Source organism: Chiloscyllium punctatum, chromosome 18, assembly GCF_047496795.1.
Source record: "Chiloscyllium punctatum isolate Juve2018m chromosome 18, sChiPun1.3, whole genome shotgun sequence".
NCBI classification, from domain to species: Eukaryota; Metazoa; Chordata; class Chondrichthyes; order Orectolobiformes; family Hemiscylliidae; genus Chiloscyllium; species Chiloscyllium punctatum.
In genome coordinates, this window is record NC_092756.1 from 48,457,323 (window position 1) to 48,481,703 (window position 24,381).

Consider the following 24,381-nt stretch of genomic DNA (forward strand, 5'->3'; position numbering starts at 1 on the left):
TGGTCCCAGCACGGTTCCAGTGGGGCCATCCTGATGGATTATTTATTAAATCAGGTATGGGATGTGGGTATCTCTGGCTAACCAGCCTTTCTTGGCCAGCCATAACTGCTTCGAGCTGAGTAACCTGCTCGGCCATTTCAGAGGGTAATTGAGAGGCAAACACTTTGCTGTGGGTACATCGTGCAGACCACGTCAGGATGGGCAGATGTCCTTATCTAAAGGACAAGTGTTTGGGTCTTGTGTATATCAGCAATGGTTTCATTTTTATTTATGGATTGTTAATTACTATTTATAAAATTATAGAGAGTGGGATTCAAACCCACTTTCCCTCAACATTAGCTGAGGTTTTTGGATTCATGCTCGAGCAATAATACCACTCGGCAATCACTTCGCCGGCTTACTTGTTGCTCATCCCTGAGCACTGATACCAGGGCATCATGCAGGTAAACCCATTCTTCCAACATGATTGTGTGATCCTGAACTCTTCCAGCACTCTGGTGATATCACTCAGTCTCTCTCCATGTGGTATCCCTTACTGTGCAGATCTAATTGCTGCCTCTGTCAGTGCCTCCCACTCTTGCAGTTACTCCAGATCCTGAGCTAACAGAATTATCCACTCCAGAGGGATGCAACGGCATAGGCAAGGAATGGAGTGGGATTTTCCAGATCTCTTTGGGGCTCATTCCCATTCTCCATGTATAACCCTCACTGCATCAGTCTAATTTTCCATTCTGTCTATTTCTCTCTCTGCTGTAGGTACTCAGGGAGTTCCTGACTTAATAGACTTCCCAATTGCTGCGTATCTCGTTCAACACCTCATTGAAGATGGTTAGTCAGCCAGAGAGACAAAGGGCAGGGAGATCTGGAGCCTTCAATAAATCCTGAAGTGAGGTAAGATCACTCACAGTGCACAGAGCTGAGAGCAATGAGAGGGACCCAAACATCGCTAACAACACATGACATAGATACAGTGCTGGAGGGGGAGCACAGTACAGTACACACACAGCCCTGGCTCAATCACCACGTCTACATTAACTTACGTTGCACTAAGAAAGCATTGGGAGTTCATAGTTATCAATCCAGGCCTGTGCTGTCTTAGTGAGCATCAGGACAACAGAGGGGAAAGCAGGCCTACGACTAGAGGTTGGGAATGCTGCCTGGGATCTTTCTGTTCTTTGTTCTCCCTCCAACACTGTACTAAGACTCACTACTGTGCAACACTGTACCTATGGCATGGCTTGTGCAAAAGTGCCTTCAGTCATTTTTAACTCCTACAATAGTTCCTGTCCCTGTAACTACCTCCTTTCCCGGTAGTCCCTCCATATATTTGAAACGTACTGCATTCCAGGTGACCATCCCTATCGCTGTAACTTGTTTCAGTGTCTACAACATGCTTTATTTCAGTACTGTAATCCTCTTTAACTGGATACAGAGTGATACAGCATGGAAACAGAACCAGTGGTCCAACTCGTCAATGCTGCCCATGTTTCCTATAATGAATGAGTCTCATTTGCCTGCGTTTGGCCCTTAGATCTTCAAACCTTCTCCCCTCCATGTTCCTGCCCAAATGTCTTTTCCATGTTGTCATTGTTCTTGTTTCTCCCATGTGCCCCTTGCAATTTGTTCTGTCTGTGCACCATCCTCTGTGGATAATGTTGCCCCTCAGCTCAATCTTTAAATCTTTGCACTCTCACCTCCAGTTTGTACCCTCGAGTTTTGGACTCCATTACCCTTGGCTATTCACCATTCTTAAGTCCAATCCTTGTGGCACTCCACTGGTCACAGGCCTCCAGTTTGATAAGCAACCCTCTACCACCACATTCTGTCTTCTAGTTTTGAGCCAGCTCTGTATTCAAATGGCTAGTTCTCCCTGTATTCCGGGAGATTGAACCTTGCTAATAAGTCTCCCATGGGGAAACTTGTTGAATGCCTTACTGAAGTCCATACAGATCACATCTACCGTTCAGCCCTCATCAATCCTCTTTGTTACGTCTTCTAAAACCCCAATCAAGTTTGTGAGACATGGTCTTCAACGCGCCAAGCCATCTTGAGTATCCCTAATCAGTGCTTGCCTTTCCAAGTAGATGTATATCCTGTCCCTCAGAATTCCCTTCAACAACTTGCACACCCCCGACGTCAGGCTCAATGCTCTATAATTCTCTGGCTTGTCCTTACCACTCTTCTTAAACAGTCGCACCACGTTAGCCGACTCCAGTCTTCCAGCATCTCACCTGTGACAATCCAAGATACAAATATCTCAGCAAGAGGCCCAGTAATCACTTCTCTAGCTTCCCACAGAGTTCGAGGGTACACCTGATCAGGTCCTGGGAATTTATCCATCTTTATGCATTTCAAGAGATCCAACATTTGATCCTCTGTAATATGGACATTTTGCAAGGTGTCACCATCTATTTCTCTACATTCTATATCTTCCATCTCCTTTCCACAGTAAAAACGGATGTAAAATTCTCGTTTCATGTCTCTGTCTTTTAAACGTTGCAATTGTACCCACATCCACCCCTTCCTCAGGAAGCTCATTCCACAATCAAAACACCCTGTGTGTAACCATTTCCCCCCATGTCTTTTTTTTTAACATCTCTCTTTTCTAACCTTAAAAATGTGGTCCCTCCCCAGGTATCCCTCATCCTGGGAAAAAGGCAACTACCATTAAATCAATCTATATACCTCATTTTTGAAATAAACATTTATAACATCACGTCTCAACCTCCAACTCCAGTGAAAAAAGACTCAGCCTATCCAACCATTTTTTCAGAACTGAAGCCTTCCATGTCCAGCAATGTCCTGGTAAATCTCTTCTGAACCCCCTGCAGCTTAATAATATCCTCCACATAACTGGGCGACCAGAACTGGATGGAGTATTGCAGAAAATGTCTTACAAATGTCTGTGCAATCTCAACATGACGTCGCAATTCCTCCACTCAATGGACTGAGCAATAGTCAGGCATGCCAAGCACTGTCTTATCCACCATGTGATGCAAACCTCAAGAATTATGGACCTGAACCTGGAGGTCGCTCTGCTCTAAAACACTAACCGAGGCCCGAACATTAATTGTATAAGTTCTACCCTTGTGTGTTTTACCAAGTGCACTAGATTGCATTTGTTCAGATTGAATTCCATCTTCAGTTTTTCAGCCCATTCAGCCATATCATCAAGATCCCTTTGTCATCTTAACAAACCTCCTTCACTGTCCACCATGCTACCCCCCACCTTCCGGCCCATCACACATGGCTGTCAATGCTTGCGTCTCCACAATTTCTTCCCTCGCATCGAACAATGTCATGTGATACACTTAATCAGGTACTGGGGCTTTCCATACCTTTGTGTTTGAAAACGTCCAGCACCACCTCTTCTATAACATGCACTCTTTTCAAGTCATAGAGATGTACAGCATGGAAACAGACTCTTCGGTCCATCTCGTCCATGCTGACCAGAGGACATAAATAAATCCATCCCATTTACGAGCGTTTGGCCCATGTACCTCGAAACCCTTATTATTCATAAACCCATCCAGATATCTCTTAAATGTTGTCATAGTATCAGTATCTGCTACTTTCTCTCTCAGCTCATTCCACACACACATCACCGTGTGCATAAAAACGTTGTCCCTCCAGTCCCTTTTAAACGTTTCCCCTTTAACCTTAAATCTGTGCACTTTTGTTTTGGACTCCCCAGCCTCTTGGAAAACACCTTGAATGTTTCCCCTATCCATATCCCTCATGTTTATATAAACCTCTGTAAGGTCACCCCTCAGTCTCCGATACTCCAGGGAAAATAACCCCAGCTTATTCAGCAACAACCCCTGCAACATCTTTTAAATCTTTTTCTGAGCCCTTTCAAGTTTCACAACATCCTTTTGGCAGGGAGACTGAAATTGCATGAGAATTGTACACTACATTGGTTTTGCTCATGCTGGGTATCGGGTCTTCAGGGCTGGTGAGTTGTTGTCTGAGAGTGGCTGTTGGTTTGTGTGCTGTTATGAGTCCGAGTGGTCGGAGTAGTCTGGCTGTAAGTTCAGAAATGTTTTTGATGTACGGTAGTGTGGCTACTCCTTTGGGTTGCGGCATGTCCTCGTTCAGTTGTCTTTCCTTTTGGCATCTGTTGCTGAAATTGCGGGGGTATCCGTTTTTGGCGAATACCTAGCATAGGTGTTCTTCTTCCTCTTTTTGCAGTTCTGGTGTACTGCAGTGTGTTGTGGCCCTTTTGAACAGTGTCTTGATGCAAATTCTTTTGTGTGCGTTGGGGTGGTTGCTTTCGTAGTTCAGGACTTGCAAGGTCTGCACAAAACACTGCATAGGACAAACAGGAAGACAGCTAACAATCCGCATCCATGAACACCAACTAGCCACGAAACGACATGACCAGCTATCCTTAGTAGCCACACACGCAGATAATAAGCAAAATGAGTTCGATGGGACAACACGACTATTATAGGACAAGCCAAACAGAGAACAGCCAGGGAATTCCTCGAGGCATGGCACTCATCCTCAGATTGAATCAATAAGCACATTGACCTGGACCCAATATACCGGCCACTGCAACTGACAGCTGGAACTGACAATCGGAAGTGACAGGTACAAATCACTTTCAATGCTGGAGGAAAGATCACAGAAGTGCTTCACAGGAGGCTCGCAAGCACTGAGGATGTCACCTAGACAGGGGACGAAACGTCGGCAACACAAATTCCCAGCTCGGCGAACAGAACCACAACAACGAGCACTCGAGCTACAAATCTTCTCACAAACTTTGACCATGCTTTTCGCCGACTTTAAGATAAAACTAACCGACATACCTTAATTTTACTTTCTTCAATCTGCTCATGCAAGATTCACTTGACTGTCCCTAATGTATGTGATTGTACTACCACCTCTGGCAGTGCATTCCACCCAACCACCACTCTCTTTGTAAAAAAAGACTGTCTTTGACATTTCCCAAAACCTTTCTTCAAACATCTCAGAATTGTGCTCACCTCATGACAATCATTTCCGCCCTGGGAAGGAGTTTCTTGCTATTTACTGTGTCTGTAACTCTCACCATCTAATTCACCTCTATCAAGTTAACTCTCATCCTTCTTTACTCCATTGAGAAAAGCCATAGCTCCCTCAAACTTTCTTCACAAGACAAGCATTCTAGTCCTGGTAGCATCCTGGCAAATCTCCGCTGCACTCGCTCAAAAGCTTCCACATCCTTTATATAATGAGGCGACCAGAACATTTCAAATGTGTCTCACCAGGGCTTTATAGACCTGCAGCATAATCTCCTGGCTTTTAAACTCAGTCCTGCTGCGAATGAAAACCAACACACCATACGCCTTCTTAACAACCCTATCAACTTAGGTGGCAACTGAGAGACCTACAGACATGGTCCCCAAGATCCGTTTGTTCCTCCACACTGCTACGAATCCGACATTTGACCCAGTAATCTGCATTCAAATTCGACTTCCAAAATGTATCCCTTAACAAAATAGGTATTTGGAACAGAATCAGGCCATTTAGCCCCTTGATCTGCTGTGCCGTTTGATCACGGTTAAAATATTTCTCAGCCCCATTCTTCTGCCTTCACCAACTGACCATTGATTCCCTTATTCAAGAAAAACGTACTTATCTCTATCTTAAAGAAACCACTGTGTGTTGTGCGGGCGTGTGCATGTGTTTGTGTGTAAGTGTCCATATCTGTATGTATGTGTGTTGTGTGTTTAATGTGTCTGTGTATGTTTGTGTGCATCTCTGTGAAACGATGGCTCTGTAGGTTTGGGGGTAAATTCATTCAAATTGAGATAAATCCCTACTCCCCTCCTCTACCTCTACGTCTGTCCCTTTTAAGGTTATAGTCATACAATGCCATCCTCTGCTGGTCTCCCCATGCCACTGAACAAGGGTCAGTTTTTTTCTCTCTATCATTGGACATCAAATACTGTGAATCTCTCACATTGCACGGCTGTTTGGTTTTGCAAATATCTCTGGAGGCACAGAACATTTTTGTCTGATACCTAGATATATTACCACCACCACTGGATCAGTTTCAGGACTTTTCAATCCTTTCTCGCTTACACCTTGTATGGGTGAATTATAAAATATTTCAATTTAAAGAACATGAAATAAATTCATCGCATCACCTTACAAATGGTTTGGTCAGAATTGCTTGGATGCAGTTGCAGTGGAAATACACTTTAAGTTGTACACTCAGTGTCATGAATAATCTACAAAGACAAATCACTTCCACATTGCAGGGCGAGCACAGATATATACTCCTCAGGAGCATTCGCCACTCTGAGCGTCCTCAGTACAATTACGATCCTCCCACACCCAATTCACACCCAATTGTGTGTTTGCAGATGCATCTGTCAGTTTGGATGGGGCTATGACCCATCTCCCTCTCCTAACCTCCTAGACTGAATCCCTTCTGGTTTTCTCCCTCCACTGTCATCAATGCAGTCGACTGTGAAAGCCAGCAGAGGCGGACATTGCATTACTTTAAACCGCTGAGTCTGGCAGATCTGCACACGGCACATGGATACCCACATAGACAGGCAGATACACACTGATTTGAATGCAGATGCAGAGGTACACATAGAGACTGGTGCAGTCACACAGATTCTAAAGCAGACACACAGAGACAAATGCCTATACACTGATGCACGTGCACACGCAGATATACAAACATCAGTACAGACACACCACAAACACTGACACACTGACGTTTATACAGACATAGAGAATCTGCCAGTATTTATTTTTCGCGTGGTGACTTCCACAATATTTCACTCGATCGTGTGGTGTGTGTCAATATTTCTGTTGATCCCGAGGGATTCCTCTGCACGCTCACTATAGCTTCTACATCTTTCCTATAACAAGGCGACCTGAACTGAACACAATGTTCCAAGTGTGCTGTTACAACACAGCAATGAACCAATTTGTTCATTAAACCAAACACCCAGAAAAGCTCACCTTACCTTATAATCTGTTAAAGCACGAGTGACAGCGAACTCGAAAATTCCACTATTTAAAGGAAAATAATATCAACTTATTCCTTAACTCTAAAAGTGAACATCGAACAACAACTATTTACAGTTCTAAGCTCCCTTTCTCCGATTTTTTTTTAATCTGCCTCCACCTTTATAACAACATACTGTTCCCTTTATAAAAAAAATAAAATTGCATCATTTAATTTCTAATCTTGACAGCAGCTGTCATATCTAGTGTCCTCCTTCTTTCATCTGTAAATCTCCCTGGGTCGTCTTCTGTCTTTTACTGCAAGAATGTTTCATGCAAAAAACCCATACATTTAATAAAGAGTGTTTGCCATTGCATCTTTTGGGTTTATTATCCACAAAGATTGGTGGAGTTGTGGAAAGTTAGGAGGGCTGTTGTTGGCTGCAAAGGGACTTAGATATGATGCAGAGCTGGGCTGAGGAGTGGCAGATGGAGTTCAACCCTGTCAAGTGTGAGGTTGTCCATTTCGCAAGGACAAATAAAAATGTGGAATACAAGGTACTTAGTAAGGTGGATGAGCAGAGGGACCTTGGGGTCTATGTTCATAAATCTTTGAAAGTTGCCACTCAGGTGGATAGAGTTTGTAAGAAGACCTATGGTGTATTAGCATTCATTAGCAGAGGGATTGAATTCAAGAGTCATGAGGTGATGTTGCAGCTGTACAGGACCTTGGTAAGGCCACATTTGGAGTACTGTGTGCAGTTCTGGTCGCCTCACTTTAGGAAAGATGTGGAAGCTGTGGAGAGGGTGCAGAGGAGATTTACCAGGATGTTGCCTGGAATGGAGAATAGGTCGTAGGAGGATAGGTTGAGAGTGCTAGGCCTTTTCTCATTGGAATGACGAAGGATGAGGGGTGACTTGATCGAGGTTTATAAAATGATCAGGAGAATAGATACAGTAGACAGTCAGAGACTTTTTTCCCGGGTACAACAGAGTGTTACAAGGGGAGAGAAATTTAAGGTGAAGGGTGGAAGGTAAAGGGGGGATGTCAGGGGTAGGTTATTTTCCCAGAGAGTGGTGGGGGCAAGGAATGCGCTGCCTGTGGGAGTGGCAGAGTCAGAAACATTGGTGACCTTTAAGTGGCAATTGGATAGGTACATGGATAGGTGCTTAAGCTAGGACAAATGTGCAGCACAACATCGTGGGCCGAAGGGTCTGTTCTGTGCTGTATTGTTCTATGTTCTATGTTCAATCCTGAGGTATAATTTAAATAGATTTATTAAATATGAAAAGTTGTCCAATGAACAACCGAAACTCAAGGTATCTGTTTAACAGCCAAATGTTACATATTTTCCATTTTCCAGTACATTCTGGGACTGCTAGCTACTCATATGACAGGTGCTTATAAGCTGTCAATGCAGAACAGGACTCAACTTCATAGAGCTGCAGCATAACCTCACAGCTCTGAAACCCAGTTCCCCGGCTTGTGAAAGTCAATATAACTTGCGCCTTCTCAACAACCACGTCAACCTGGGTGGCAACTTAGTGGATCTGTGGACATGGAACTCAAGATCCTTCTATTCCTCTACACTACCAAGTATCCTGCCTTTGACCCTGTACTCTGCATGCAAATTTTACCTTCGAAAGTGAATGACTTCACACTTTTCCAGGTTTAACTCGATCTGCCACTCATCAGCTCAGTTCTGTCAATGACTTGTTGCAACGTACAACAACTTTCCACACTATCCACAACTCCACCAACCCTCCGTCGGCAAGCTTACTAACCCCCCTCCCAATTTCCCATTCAACTCTCCTAAAAATCACAAAGAGCAGAGTTCCCAGAACCCCGTTCCCTGCAGAACACCCCTGGTCACCAAACTCTAGGCTGAGTACTTTCTATCTACCATTACCCTCTGTCATTTATGGGCCAGCCAGATTTCTCTGTGCCCCATGCCTCCTTACTTTCTGAATGAACCTACAATTGGTAACTTTATCAAATACTTGCTGAAATCCAAATACACCACATCTACTGCTCTACCTTCATCAATGTTTTTTTCATATCCACAAAAAGTTCAGTAAGACTTATGAGGCATGACCTGCTTCTCACAAAGGCATGCTGACTGCCTCTAATTCCTGAAGAAGGGCTTATACCCATAAACGTCGATTCTCCTGCTCCACTGATGCTGCCTGACCTGCTGTGTTTTTCCAGCATCACATTTTTGCCTCTAAACATGCTATGGTTTTCCAAGTAATCATACCTCGTGTCTCTCAAATCCTCTCCAATACATTACCCATCACTGGCGAAAGAGGGATTGGCCTCTAATTCCCAGGATTATCCCTATTCCCTTTCTTGAACAATGGAATAACATTTGCCAACCTCCTATCATCTGGCACGAATCCAGTGGACAGTGATGACAAAAAGATCATCGCAAAACAAACAGCAATCTCTTCTCTCGCTTCCGATAGGATCCGAGGTTTTTTTCCCATCTGGCCAAGAAGATTTGTCTATCCTTGTTATTCTTAATTTTTTTGGCACATCCTCCTGTTCTAGCATATCAGCCTGTTTCACGCTGTACCCAAAAACGTGAAGGTCCCTCTCAGTACTGAATTCTGAAGCGTGGCATTCATTAAGGAGGGAGGAGCGAAGGAATTCTGGGAAGGCATATATTTGTGTGGTTGCGTTACCCGCAACACTACTCGGGTGGTGTCTCCAACCCATCCTCCTCTAACCAAAAACAAAAGACCTGTGCCCTAGATCGGTAAGGTAACGAGTTTTCTTTTTTATTTTCAACAGTATCTTTGGGAATTTAGAATAGAGAGAATGGAGGTTAGGGCAGTTGAATGATCCTCCTGTAGAATGTGTGAGGTAAGGTTCACCACCAGTGTCCCTGCTGAGTACATCTGCGGGAAGTGCACCCAACTCCAGCTTCTTGAAAACCACGTTAGGGAATTGGAACTGGAGCTGGATTAACTTCGATTCGTTTGGGAGGCAGAGGAGGTTATTGAGAGGAGTTACAGGGAGGTAGTCACTCCACAGGTACAAGATAAAAACAAATGGGTTATAGTCACAGGACTGAAAGGGAACCGGCAGGCAGTGCAGAGATCCCCTGTGACCAATCCCCTGAACAAAAAGTATACCGTTTTGGATACTATAGCGGGAACGACATACCAGGGGAAAACAGTCGGGGAGAGGGCTCTGGCACAGAGTCTGTCCCTGCTGCTCAGAAGGCAAATGGGAAGAGGAGCAGAGCATTAGTCATTGGGGAATCCATAGTTAGGGGGGACAGATAGGAGGTTCTGTGAGGACGAGAGAGACTCAAGGTTGGTGTGTTGCCTCCCAGGTGCCAGAGTCCTTGATGTCCCTGATCGTGTTTTTGGGATCCGAAAGCGGGAGTGGGAGCAGCCCCAAGTCGTGGTCCACATAGGCACCAACGACATAGGTATGAAGAGAGATGGGATTTAAGGCAGAAATTCAGGGAGCGAGGCTGGAAGTTTAGAGCCAGGACAAACAGAGTTGTTGGCTCTGGATTTTGCTCGTGCCACGTGCTAGTGAGACAAGGAATAGGGAGAGAGAGAAGGTGAACACGTGGCTACAGGGATGGTGCACGAGGGAGGGTTTTGGATTCTTGGATAATTGTGGCTCTTTCTGGGGTAGGTGAGACCTCTACAAGCAGGGTGGTCTTCATCTGAACCGGAGCGGTACCAATGTCCTGGGGTGGGAAATTCACTAAGGCTATTGGGCTGAGTTTAAATTAATCCAGCAGGGGGATTGTCACCAAAATTGTAGTTCGAGCATAGAAAAGGTAGAGAGTATGGAGGTCTAAAATCAAGTTTCAGAGATGCAAGATGGCATCGGCAAGCAAGAGGTTGGTTTGAAGTGTGTCAACTTCAACGCCAGGAGCACCCAGGAATAAGGTGGGTGAACTTGCAGCATGGGTTGGTACCCGGGACTTCAATGTTGTGGCCATTTTGGAGACATGGTTAGAGCAGGGACAGGAATGGTTGTTGCAGATTCCAGAATTTTGATGTTTCAGGAAGAACAAAGAAGGTGGTAAAAGAGGGGGCGGTGAGGCATTGTTGGTCAAGGACAGTATTACATCTGCAGAAAGGATGTTTGGGGACTCGTCAACTGAGGTAGTTTGGGCTGAAGTTAGAAATAGTAAAGGAGCGGACACCCCATTGGGAGTTTTCTATCGGCCTCCGAATAGTTCCAGAGACGTAGCGGAAAGGATAACAAAGATGATTCTTGATAGAAGTGACAGAGACAGGGTAATTTTAATGGGGGACTTCAACTTTCGAAATATTGAACGGGAACCCTATAGTACGAGTACGATAGATGGGTCAGTTTTTGTCCAGTGTGTGCAGGAGGTATTCCTGACACAGTATGTAGACAGGCCAACAAGGGGCGAAGCCACATTATATTTGGTACTGGGTAATGAGCCTGGTCAGGTGTTAGACTTGGAAATAGGTGAGCACTTTGGTGAGAGCGATCACAATTCTGTTATGTTTACTTTAGTGATAGAAAAGAATAGGTGTATAACACTGGGCAAGATTTACAGCTGGGGGAAAGGCAATTATGATGCGATTAGGCAAGGTTTTGGAAGCAAATGATGGGGAAGGAAACTGCAGGATATGAGCACATTATAAATGTGGAGCTTATTCAAGGAAAAGCTACTGTGTGTCCGATCTAAGTACGTACCTGTCAGACATGGAGGAAGCTCTCGAGCGTGGGAGCCGTGATTTACAAATGAAGTGGCATCTCTGGTCAAGAGGAAGAAGGCGGCTTAAAATTGGGATGAGATGTGAAGGGTCAGTTATGGCGCTTGAGGGTTACAAGGTAGCCAGGAAAGACCTGAAGAGAGAGCTCAGAAGAGCCAGGAGAGGACATTAGAAGTGTTTGGCGGATAGGATGAGGGTAAACCCTAATGCTTTCTATAGGTATTTAAGGAATGCAAGAATGACGATAGTGAGATCAGGGTCAATCAATAGATAGGGGAAACACTGAATGAATATTTTCAACAGTATTCACTCGAGAAAACGACAATGTTTTCGAGGAGCTTACTGAGATACAGTCTACTAGACAAGGTGGGATTGGAGTTCGCAAGGAAGAGATATTAGGATTCCTACAGAGTGTGAAAATAGATAAGTCCCTTGGGCCGGATGGGATTTATCTCAGGATCCTCTGGGAAGCCAGGGAGGAGATTGCTGAGCCTTTGGCATATATCTTTAAATCGTCATTGTCTACAGGAATAGTGCGAGAAGACTGGAGGATAGCAAATGTGGTTCCCCTGTTCAAGAGGGAGAGTAGAGACAACCCTGGTAATTATAGACCAGTGAGCCTTACTCCAGTTTTTGGTTAAGTGTTGGAAAAGGTTATAAGAGATCGGATTTATAATTATCTAGAAAAGAATAACTTGATTAGGGATATTCAGCACGGTTTTGTGAAGGGTAGGTCGTGCCTCACAAAACGTATTGAGTTCTTTGAGAAATTGACCAAACAGGTAGATGAGAATAAACCGGTTGATGTGGTGTATATGGATTTCAGCAAGGCTTTCGATAATGTTCCCCACAGTAGGCTATTATACAAAATGCGGAGGAATGGGATTGTGGGAGATATAGCGGTTTGGATTAGTAATTGGATTGCTGAAAGAAGACAGAGGTGATGGCTGATGGGAAATATTCATCCTGGAGTCCAGTTACTAGTGATGTACCGCAAGCGTCAGTGTTGTGTCCACTGCTGTTCGTCATTTTTATAAATGACCTGGATGAGGACGTAGAAGGTTGGTTAGTAAATTTGCAAACGACACGAAGGTTGGTGGATTTGTGGCTAGTGATGAAGGATGTTGTAGGTTACAGAGAGACATAGATAAGCTGCAGAATTGGGCTGAGAGGTGGCAAATGGAGTTTAATGTGGACAAGTATGAGGTGATTCACTTTGGTCGAAGTAACCAGAATGCAAAGTACTGGGCTAATGGTAAGATTCTTGGTAGTGTAGGTGAGCAGAGAGATTTCAGTGTCCAGGAGCACAGATCCTTGAAAGTTGCCACCCAGCTTGACAGGGTTGTTAAGAAGGCATGCAGTGTTTTAGCTTTTATTAATACAGAAATCGAGTTCCGGAACCAGGAGGTTATGCTGCAGCTGTACAAATCTCTGGTGCGGCCGCACTTGGAATATTGTGTACAGTTCTGGTCACCACATTATAAGAAGGTTGGGGAAGCTTTGGAAAGAGTGCAGAGGAGATTTGCTAGGATGTTGCCTGGTATGGAGAGAAGGTCTTACGAGGAAAGGCTGAGGGACTTGACGTTGTTTTCGTTCGAGAGAAGAAGGTTGAGAGGTGACTTAATAGACACATACAAGATAATCAGAGGGTTAGATAGGGTGGACACGGAGAGCCTTTTTCCAAGAATGGTGACAGTGAGCAAAAGGGGGCATAGCTTTAAATTGAGGGGTAATGGATACAGGACAGATGTCAGAGGTAATTTCTTTACTCAGAGAGTAGTAAGGGTATGGAATGCTTTGCCTGCAACGGTAGTAGATTCAACCAACTTTAAGTACATGTAAGTCATCATTAGACAAACATATGGACGTACATGGAATAGTGTAGGTGAGATGGGCTTCAGATTGGTGTGACAGGTCGGCGCTACATCGAGGGCCAAAGGACCTGGACTGTGCTTTAATGTTCTATGTTCTATGTTCCCCTACCTCCTCCTGCTCCTGGCGCAAGTTCCCTCCACTATCCTGATGAGCCCTATCCTCACTCAGGACACCATCTTCTTGCTCACAAAAGTGTAGAACGTCTTAAGTTTTACTTTAATTCTACTCACCAAGTCTTTTTCATGCCCGCTTCTCGCTCTCCTGAGTTTATTCTTCACTTCCTTCCTGACTACCTTATAACCCTCTAGAGCCCTGTCTGATCCTTGCCTACTTAACCTAAAGTCATCTTCCTCCTTCCTCTTGAGATATTCTCAATTCATTTACACAATGGAGATTATAGAGCTGCAAATGGATGCGAGCTGCACATTCTGTCACTTCCAGCACGGGCTGCAAGTTTCCCCACGCTGGGCAGTGATTTAACACAGTGTCACTGATCAATGCCCTGGTGTGGTGTACATAGCTCTACATGCTAGGAGGGTAAAAGCTCCTGGTTTACAGGTCAATGCACTGGGGTGGTGTACACTGATCTACATGTTGGGAGGGTAACTGCTCTGGGTTTACAGATCCATGCCCTGGGGTGGTGCACACTGCTCTATATGCTGGGATGATAAATGCTCCTGGTTTGCACAGCAATTCACTGCTGTTCACTGCATAGCTTCCCGTGCTGGAGAGATAGTTCATGGACTGGTGTGGTCTGCACAGATTGCTGGGTTGTATTGAACTGTACACTAGCCTGGTTTGAACACTGCTACATGCTGCACAGATATATTATCTGGATTATGGAGCCTGATTCTGTGACATGGATTTCAGCTGATCTGTCAGCACATTTACTTTATATTCTTTTTTTTGTTATTGTACCTACGAAAGTACTACTCATCCAGTTTATCCCAATTGCCTCTTTACTGAACTTGTCGATCAAGTAATCATCCAACTATAACATGAATATCCGTCTTTGTGCACCTTAACCTGGACGTAGGTGCTTATATCCCTGGAATCCCGGGAAAAAATTATGAAGCTCAGAAATAATGTGCAAAATGTGTGGCAAGTGCTCTCCTGGACGTCCCGGCTGTGGGTCCCATTTGGCTCCCGAGTATATCGAGAGCTGGCATTGTGAAGCTCAGAAACGATGAAATGGTGCGTGTCAGGCTTCCGTTCACTTCCTGGTGTTTCCCATGTGGTGTCCTATAGAAAAGGGTGTGTGTGCTGGGCTGTTGTTCACTTCTCGGTGTCCTCCATGTCGTACTCCATGGACAGGGGTGCATGTGTTTGTCTGTTGCTCACTTCCCGGTGTGCCCCATGTGGTTTACATGGACAGGGGTGTGTGTGTGCTGGGCTATTGTTTACTTCCCGATGTGTCTCTTGTGGTGCTCCATGGACAGGGGTTTGTGTGTGCTGAGCTGCTGTTCACTTCCCGGACGGTCCCATGTGGTGAACCATGGACAGGGGTGTGTTTGTGCTGGGCTGTTGTTCAAATCCTGGTGTGCCCCATGTGGTGTTCCATGGACAGGGGTGTGTGTGTCCTGGGCTGTTGTTCACTTCCTGGTGTACCCCATGTGGTGATCCATGGACTGGGAAGTGTGTGTGTCCTGGGCTATTGTTCACTTCCCAGTGTGTCCCATCTGGTGCTCCATCAACAGGGGTGTGTGTGTGCTGGGGTGCTGTACACCTCCTGGTCTGTTCCATGTGGTGTTCCATGGACAAGGAGGTGTGTGTGTGTGCTGGGCTATTGTTCACTTCCCGGTGTGCCCCATGTGGTGATCCATGGACATAGGTGTCTTGTGCTGGGCTATTGTTCACTTCCCGGTGTGCCCCATGTGGTGTTCCATGGAAAGGGAGGTGTGTGTGTGCTGGGCTATTGTTCACTTCCCGGTGTGCCCCATGTGGTGATCCATGCACAGGGAGGTGTGTGTGTGTGCTGGGCTGTTGTTCAAATCCCGTTGTGTCCCATGTGGTACTCCCGGGACAGGGGTGTATGTATTTGTCTTTTGTTCACTTCCCGGTGTGTCCCATGTGGTGATCCATGGACAGGGGGATGTGTGTGCTAGGCTATTGTTCACTTCCCGGCGTGCCCCATGTGGTGTTCCATGGACAGGGAGGTGTGTGTGTGCTGGGCTATTGTTCACTTCCCGGTGTGTCCCATGTGGTGATCCATGGACAGGGAGGTGTGTGTGTGCTGGGCTGCTGTTCACTTCCCGGTGTGTCCCATGTGGTACTCCCTGGACAGGGGTGTATGTGTTTGTCTGTTGTTCACTTCCCGGTGTGTCCCATGTGGTGCTCCAAGGACAGGGGTGTGTGTGTGCTGAGCTGCTGTTCACTTCCCGGTCTGTCCCATGTGGTGAACCATGGACAGGGGTGTGTGTGTGCTGGGCTGTTGTTCACTTCCTGGTGTGCACCATGTGGTGTTCCATGGACAGCGGTGTGTGTGTCCTGGGCTGCTGTTCACTTCCTGGTGTGCCCCATGTGGTGAACCATGGACTGGGAGGTGTGTGTGTCCCGGGCTATTGTTCACTTCCCAGTGTGTCCAATCTGGTGCTCCATGGACAGGGGTGTGTGTGTGCTGGGGTGCTGTTCACTTTCCGGTGTGTCCCATGTGGTACTCCCTGGACAGGGGTGTATGTGTTTGTCTGTTGTTCACTTCCCGGTGTGTCCCATGTGGTGATGCATGGAAAGGGAGGTGTGTGTGTCCTGGGATATTGCTCACTTCCCAGTGTGTCCCATCTGGTGCTCCATGAACAGGGGTGTGTGTGTGCTGGGATGCTGTTCACCTCCTGGTCTGTCCCATGTGGTGTTCCATTGACAGGGAGGTGCGTGTGTGTGCTGGGCTATTGTTCACTTCCCGGTGTGCCCCATGTGGTGTTCCATGGACAGGGAGGTGTCTGTGTGCTGGGCTATTGTTCACTTCCCGGTGTGCCCCATGTGGTGATCCATGGACAGGGAGGTGTGTGTGTGCTGGGCTGCTGTTCACTTCCCGGTGTGTCCCATGTGGTGATCCATGGACAGGGAGGTGTGTGTGCCTGGGCTATTGTTCACTTCCCAGTGTGTCCCATGTGGTGCTCCATGGACAGGGGTGTATGTGTTTGTCTGTTGTTCACTTTCCCGTGTGTCCCATGTGGTGATCCATGGACAGAGGTGTGTGTCTGCTGGGCTATTGTTCACTTCCCGGTGCGTCCCTTGTGGTGCTCCATGGACAGGGGTGTGTGTGTGCTGGGATGCTGTTCACCTCCTGGTCTGTCCCATGTGGTGTTCCATGGACAGGGAGGTGCGTGTGTGTGCTGGGCTATTGTTCACTTCCCGGTGTGCCCCATGTGGTGTTCCATGGACAGGGAGGTGTGTGTGTGCTGGGCTATTGTTCACTTCCCGGTGTGCCCCATGTGGTGATCCATGGACAGGAAGGTGTGTGTGTGTTTGGCTGCTGTTCACTTCCCGGTGTGTCCCATGTGGTACTCCCTGGACAGGGGTGTATATGTTTGTCTGTTGTTCACTTCCCGGTGTGTCCCATGTGGTGATCCATGGACAGGGAGGTGTGTGTGTGCTGGGCTGCTGTTCACTTCCCGGTGTGTCCCATGTGGTACTCCCTGGACAGGGGTGTATGTGTTTGTCTGTTGTTCACTTCCCGGTGTGTCCCATGTGGTGCTCCAAGGAAAGGGGTGTGTGTGTGCTGAGCTGCTGTTCACTTCCCGGTCTGTCCCATGTGGTGAACCATGGACAGGGGTGTGTGTGTGCTGGGCTGTTGTTCACTTCCTGGTGTGCACCATGTGGTGTTCCATGGACAGCGGTGTGTGTGTCCTGGGCTGCTGTTCACTTCCTGGTGTGCCCCATGTGGTGAACCATGGACTGGGAGGTGTGTGTGTCCTGGGCTATTGTTCACTTCCCAGTGTGTCCCATCTGGTGCTCCATGAACAGGGGTGTGTGTGCGCTGGGGTGCTGTTCACTTTCCGGTGTGTCCCATGTGGTACTCCCTGGACAGGGGTGTATGTGTTTGTCTGTTGTTCACTTCCCGGTGTGTCCCATGTGGTGATCCATGGAAAGGGAGGTGTGTGTGTCCTGGGATATTGCTCACTTCCCAGTGTGTCCCATCTGGTGCCCCATGAACAGGGGTGTGTGTGTGCTGGGATGCTGTTCACCACCTGGCCTGTCCCATGTGGTGTTCCATGGACAGGGAGGTGCGTGTGTGTGCTGGGCTATTGTTCACTTCCCGGTGTGTCCCATGTGGTACTCCCTGGACAGGGGTGTATGTGTTTGTCTGTTGTTCACTTCCCGGTGTGTCCCATGTGGTGATCCATGGACAGGGGTGTGTGTGTGCTGGGCTATTGTTTACTTCCCGGTGCGTCCCTTGTGGTGCTCCATGGACAGGGGTGTGTGTGTATGCTGAGCTGCTGTTCACTTCCCGGTCTGTCCCATGTGGTGAACCATGGACAGGAGTGTGTGTGTGCTGGGCTGTTGTTCACTTCCTGGTGTGCACCATGTGGTGTTCCATGGACAGCGGTGTGTGTGTCCTGGGCTATTGTTCACTTCCCAGTGTGTCCCATCTGGTGCTCCATGAACAGGGGTGTGTGTGTGCTGGGATGCTGTTCACCTCCTGGTCTGTCCCATATGGTGTTCCATGGACAGGGTGGTGTGTGTGTGTGCTGGGCTATTGTTCACTTCCCGGTGTGCCCCATGTGGTGATCCATGGACAGAGGTGTGTGTGTGCTGGGCTATTGTTCACTTCCCGTTGTGTCCCATGTGGTTTACATGGACAGGGGTGTGTGTGTGCTGGGCTATTGTTCACTTCCCGGTGTGTCCATTGTGGTGCTCCATGGACAGGGGTGTGTGTGTGCTGGACTAGTGTTCACTTCCTGGTGTGCCCCATGTGGTGTTCCATGGACAGAGGTGTGTGTGTGCTGGGCTATTGTTCACTTCCCGGTCAGTCCCATGTGGTGATCCATGGACAGGGGTGTGTGTGTGCTGGACTATTGTTCACTTCCTGGTGTGCCCCATGTGGTGTTCCAAGGACAGAGGTGTGTGTGTGCTGGGCTATTGTTCACTTCCCGGTGTGTCCCATGTGCTGCTCCATGGACAGGGGTGTGTGTGTGCTGAGCTGCTGTTCACTTCCCGGTGTGCCCCATGTGGTGTTCCAGGGACATGGGTGTGTGTAAGCTGGGCAGTTGCTCATGTCCCGGTGTGCCCCATGTGGTGCTCCATGGACAGGGGTGTGTGTGTTTGCTGGGCTGTTGCTCACTTCCCGGTGTGCCCCATGTGGTGTTCCATGGGCAGGTGTGTGCCTGTGCTGGGCTATTGTTCACTTCCCGGTGTATCCCATGTGGTACTCCATGGACAGGGGTGTGTTTGTCCTGGGCTGTTGTTCACTTCCTGGTGTGCCCCATGTGGTGATCCATGGACAGGGGTGTGTATGTGCTGGGCTGTTGTTCACTTCCTGGTGTGCCCAATGTGGTGTTCCATGGACAGGGGTGTGTGTGTCCTGGGCTGTTGTTCACTTCCTGGTGTGCCCCATGTGGTGATCCATGCACATTGAGGTGTGTGTGTCCTGGGCTATTGTTCACTTCCCAGTGTGTCCCATCTAGTGCTCCATGAACAGGAGTGTGTGTGTGCTGGTGTGCTGTTCAACTCCTGGTCTGTCCCATGTGGTGTTCCATGGACAGGGCGGTGTGTGTGTGTGCTGGGCTATTGTTCACTTCCCGGTGTGCCCCATGTGGTGACCATGGACAGAGGTGTGTGTGTGCTGGGCTATTGTTCACTTCCCGGTGTGCCCAATGTGGTGTTCCATGGACAGGGAGGTGTGTGTGTGCTGGGCTATTGTTCACTTCCCGGTGTGCCCCATGTGGTGATCCATGGACAGGGAGGTGTGTGGGTGCTGGGCTGCTGTTCACTTCCCGGTGTGTCCCATGTGGTACTCCCTGGACAGGGCTGTATGTGTTTGTCTGTTGTTCACTTCCCGGTGTGTCCCATGTGGTGATCCATGGACAGGGATGTGTGCGTGTAATGGGCTATGGTTCACTTCCCGTTGTGCCCCATGTGGTGATCCATGGACAGGGAGGTGTGTGTGTGCTGGGCTGCTGTTCACTTCCCGGTGTGTCCCATGTGGTGATCCATGGGCAGGGAGGTGTGTGTGTGTCCTGGGCTATTGTTCACTTCCCAGTGTGTCCCATGTGGTGCTCCCTGGACAGGGGTGTATGTGTTTGTCTGTTGTTCACTTCCCGGTGTGTCCCATGTGGTGATCCATGGACAGGGGTGTGTGTGTGCTGGGCTATTGTTTACTTCCCGATGTGTCTCTTGTGGTGCGCCATGGACAGGGGTTTGTGTGTGCTGAGCTGCTGTTCACTTCCCGGACGGTCCCATGTGGTGAACCATGGACAGGGGTGTGTTTGTGCTGGGCTGTTGTTCAAATCCTGGTGTGCCCCATGTGGTGTTCCATGGACAGGGGTGTGTGTGTCCTGGGCTGTTGTTCACTTCCTGGTGTGCCCCATGTGGTGATCCATGGACAGAGGTGTGTGTGCTGGGCTATTGTTCACTTCCCAGTGTGTCCCATCTGGTGCTCCATGAACAGGGGTGTGTGTGTGGTGGGGTGCTGTACACCTCCTGGTCTGTTCCATGTGGTGTTCCATGGGCAAGGAGGTGTGTGTGTGTGCTGGGCTATTGTTCACTTCCCGGTGTGCCCCATGTGGTGATCCATGGACATAGGCGTGTGTGTGCTGGGCTATTGTTCACTTCCCGGTGTGCCCCATGTGGTGTTCCATGGAAAGGGAGGTGTGTGTGTGCTGGGCTATTGTTAACTTCCCGGTGTGCCCCATGTGGTGATCCATGCACAGGGAGGTGTGTGTGTGTGCTGGGCTGTTGTTCAAATCCCGTTGTGTCCCATGTGGTACTCCCGGGACAGGGGTGTATGTATTTGTCTTTTGTTCACTTCCCGGTGTGTCCCATGTGGTGATCCATGGACAGGGGGATGTGTGTGCTAGGCTATTGTTTACTTCCCGGTGTGTCCCTTGTGGTGCTCCATGGACAGGGGTGTGTGTGTGCTGAGCTGTTGTTCACTTCCTGGTGTGCCCCATGTGGTGTTCCATGGACAGGGGTGTGTGTGTCCTGGGCTGCTGTTCACTTCCTGGTGTGCCCCATGTGGTGAACCATGGACTGGGAGGTGTGTGTGTCCTGGGCTAATGTTCACTTCCCAGTGTGTCCCATTAGGTGCTCCATGAACAGGGGTGTGTGTGTGCTGGGGTGGTGTTCATCTCCTGGTCTGTCCCATGTGGTGTTCCATGGACAGAGAGGTATGTGTGTGTGCTGGGCTATTGTTCACTTCCCGGTGTGCCCCATGTGGTGATCCATGGACAGAGGTGTGTGTGCTGGGCTATTGTTCACTTCCCGGTGTGCCCCATAATGGTGATCCATGGACAGGGAGGTGTGTGTGTGCTGGGCTGCTGTTCACTCCCGGTGTGTCCCATGTGGTGATCCATGGACAGGGAGGTGTGTGTGTGCTGGGCTGCTGTTCACTTTCCAGTGTGTCCCATGTGGTACTCCCTGGACAGGGGTGTATGTGATTGTCTGTAGTTCACTTCCCGGTGTGTCCCATGTGGTGATCCATGGAAAGGGAGGTGTGTGTGTCCTGGGATATTGCTCACTTCCCAGTGTGTCCCATCTGGTGCTCCATGAACAGGGGTGTGTGTGTGCTGGGCTATTGTTTACTTCCCGGTGTGCCCCATGTGGTGTTCCATGGACAGGGAGGTGTCTGTGTGCTGGGCTATTGTTCACTTCCCGGTGTGCCCCATGTGGTGATCCATGGACCGGGAGGTGTGTGTGTGCTGGGCTGCTGTTCACTTCCCGGTGTGTCCCATGTGGTGATCCATGGACAGGGAGTTGTGTGTGCCTGGGCTATTGTTCACTTCCCAGTGTGTCCCATGTGGTGCTCCATGGACAGGGGTGTATGTGTTTGTCTGTTGTTCACTTCCCCGTGTGTCCCATGTGGTGATCCATGGACAGAGGTGTGTGTGTGCTGGGCTATTGTTCACTTCCCGGTGCGTCCCTTGTGGTGCTCCAAGGACAGGGGTGTGTGTGTGCTGGGATGCTGTTCACCTCCTGGTCTGTCCCATGTGGTGTTCCATGGACAGGGAGGTGCGTGTGTGTGCTGGGCTATTGTTCACTTCCCGGTGTGCCCCATGTGGTGTTCCATGGACAGGGAGGTGTGTGTGTGCTGGGCTATTGTTCACTTCCAGGTGTGCCACATGTGGTGATCCATGGACAGGAAGGTGTGTGTGTGTTGGGCTGCTGTTCACTTCCCGGTGTGTCCCATGTGGTACTCCCTGGACAGGGGTGTATATGTTTGTCTGTTGTTCACTTCCCGGTGTGTCCCATGTGGTGATCCATGGACAGGGAGGTGTGTGTGTGCTGGGCTGCTGTTCACTTCCCAGTGTGTCCCATCTGGTGCCCCATGAACAGGGGTGTGTGTGTGCTGGGATGCTGTTCACCTCCTAGCCTGTCCCATGTGGTGTTCCATGGACAGGGAGGTGCGTGTGTGTGCTGGGCTATTGTTCACTTCCCGGTGTGTCCCATGTGGTACTCCCTGTACAGGGGTGTATGTGTTTGTCTGTTGTTCACTTCCCGGTGTGTCCCATGTGGTGATCCATGGACAGGGGTGTGTGTGTGCTGGGCTATTGTTTACTTCCCGGTGCGTCCCTTGTGGTGCTCCATGGACAGGGGTGTGTGTGTATGCTGAGCTGCTGTTCACTTCCCGGTCTGTCCCATGTGGTGAACCATGGACAGGAGTGTGTGTGTGCTGGGCTGTTGTTCACTTCCTGGTGTGCACCATGTGGTGTTCTATGGACAGCGGTGTGTGTGTCCTGGGCTGTTGTTCACTTCCTGGTGTGCCCCATGTGGTGATCCATGGACATTTAGGTGTGTGTGTCCTGGGCTATTGTTCACTTCCCAGTGTGTCCCATCTGGTGCTCCATGAACAGGGGTGTGTGTGTGCTGGGATGCTGTTCACCTCCTGGTCTGTCCCATATGGTGTTCCATGGACAGGGTGGTGTGTGTGTGTGCTGGGCTATTGTTCACTTCCCGGTGTGCCCCATGTGGTGATCCATGGACAGAGGTGTGTGTGTGCTGGGCTATTGTTCACTTCCCGTTGTGCCTCATGTGGTGTTCCATGGACAGGGTGGTGTGTGTGTGCTGGGCTATTTTTCACTTCCCGGTGTGCCCCATGTGGTGATCCATGGACAGGGAGGTGTGTGTGTGCTGGGCTGCTGTTCACTTCCCGGTGTGTCCCATGTGGTACTCTCTGGACAGGGGTGTATGTGTTTGTCTGTTGTTCACTTCCCGGCACGTCCCATGTGGTGATCCATGGAAAGGGAGGTGTGTGTGTCCTGGGATATTGCTCACTTCCCAGTGTGTCCCATCTGGTGCTCCATGAACAGGGGTGTGTGTGTGCTGGGATGCTGTTCACCTCCTGGTCTGTCCCATGTGGTGTTCCATGGACAAGGAGGTGCGTGTGTGTGCTGGGCTATTGTGCACTTCCCGGTGTGCCCCATGTGGTGTTCCATGGACAGGGAGGTGTCTGTGTGCTGGGCTATTGTTCACTTCCCGGGGTGCCCCATGTGGTGATCCATGGACAGGGAGGTGTGTGTGTGCTGGGCTGCTGTTCACTTCCCGGTGTGTCCCATGTGGTGATCCATGGACAGGGAGGTGTGTGTGCCTGGGCTATTGTTCACTTCCTGGTGTGTCCCATGTGGTGCTCCATGGACAGGGGTGTATGTGTTTGTCTGTTGTTCACTTCCCCGTGTGTCCCATGTGGTGATCCATGGACAGAGGTGTGTGTGTGCTGGGCTATTGTTCACTTCCCGGTGTGCCCCATGTGGTGTTCCATGGAAAGGGAGGTGTTTGTGTGCTGGGCTATTGTTCAATTCCCGGTGTGCCCCATGTGGTGATCCATGGAAAGGGAGGTGTGTGTGTGTTGGGCTGCTGTTCACTTCCCGGTGTGTCCCATGTGGTGATCCATGGACAGGGAGGTGTGTGTGTGCTAGGCTGCTGTTCACTTCCCGGTGTGTCCCATGTGGTACTCCCTGGACAGAGGTGTATGTGTTTGTCTGTTGTTCACTTCCCGGTGTGTCCCATGTGATGATCCATGGACAGGGGTGTGTGTGTGCTGGACTATTGTTTACTTCGCGGTGCGTCCCATGTGGTAGTCCATGGACAGGGTTGTGTGTGTTTGTCTGTTGTTCACTTCCCGGTGTGTCCCATGTGGTGCTCCATGGACAGGGGTGTGTGTGTGCTGAGCTGTTGTTCACTTCCCGGTCTGTCCCATGTGGTGAACCATGGACAGGGGTGTGTGTGTGCTGGACTGTTGTTCACTTCCTGGTGTGCACCATGTGGTGTTCCATGGACAGCGGTGTGTGTGTCCTGGGCTGTTGTTCACTTCCTGGTGTGCCCCATGTGGTGATCCATGCACATTGAGGTGTGTGTGTCCTAGGCTATTGTTCACTTCCCAGTGTGTCCCATCTGGTGCTCCATGAACAGGGGTGTGTTTGTGCTGGGGTGCTGTTCACCTCCTGGTCTGTCCCATGTGGTGTTCCATGGACAGGGAGGTGTGTGTGTGTGCTGGGCTATTGTTCACTTCCCGGTGTGCCCCATGTGGTGATCCATGGATAGACGTGTGTGTTTGCTGGGCTATTGTTCACTTCCCGGTGTGCCCAATGTGGTGTTCCATGGACAGGGAGGTGTGTGTGTGCTGGGCTATTGTTCTCTTCCCGGTGTGCCCCATGTGGTGATCCATGGACAGGGAGGTGTGTG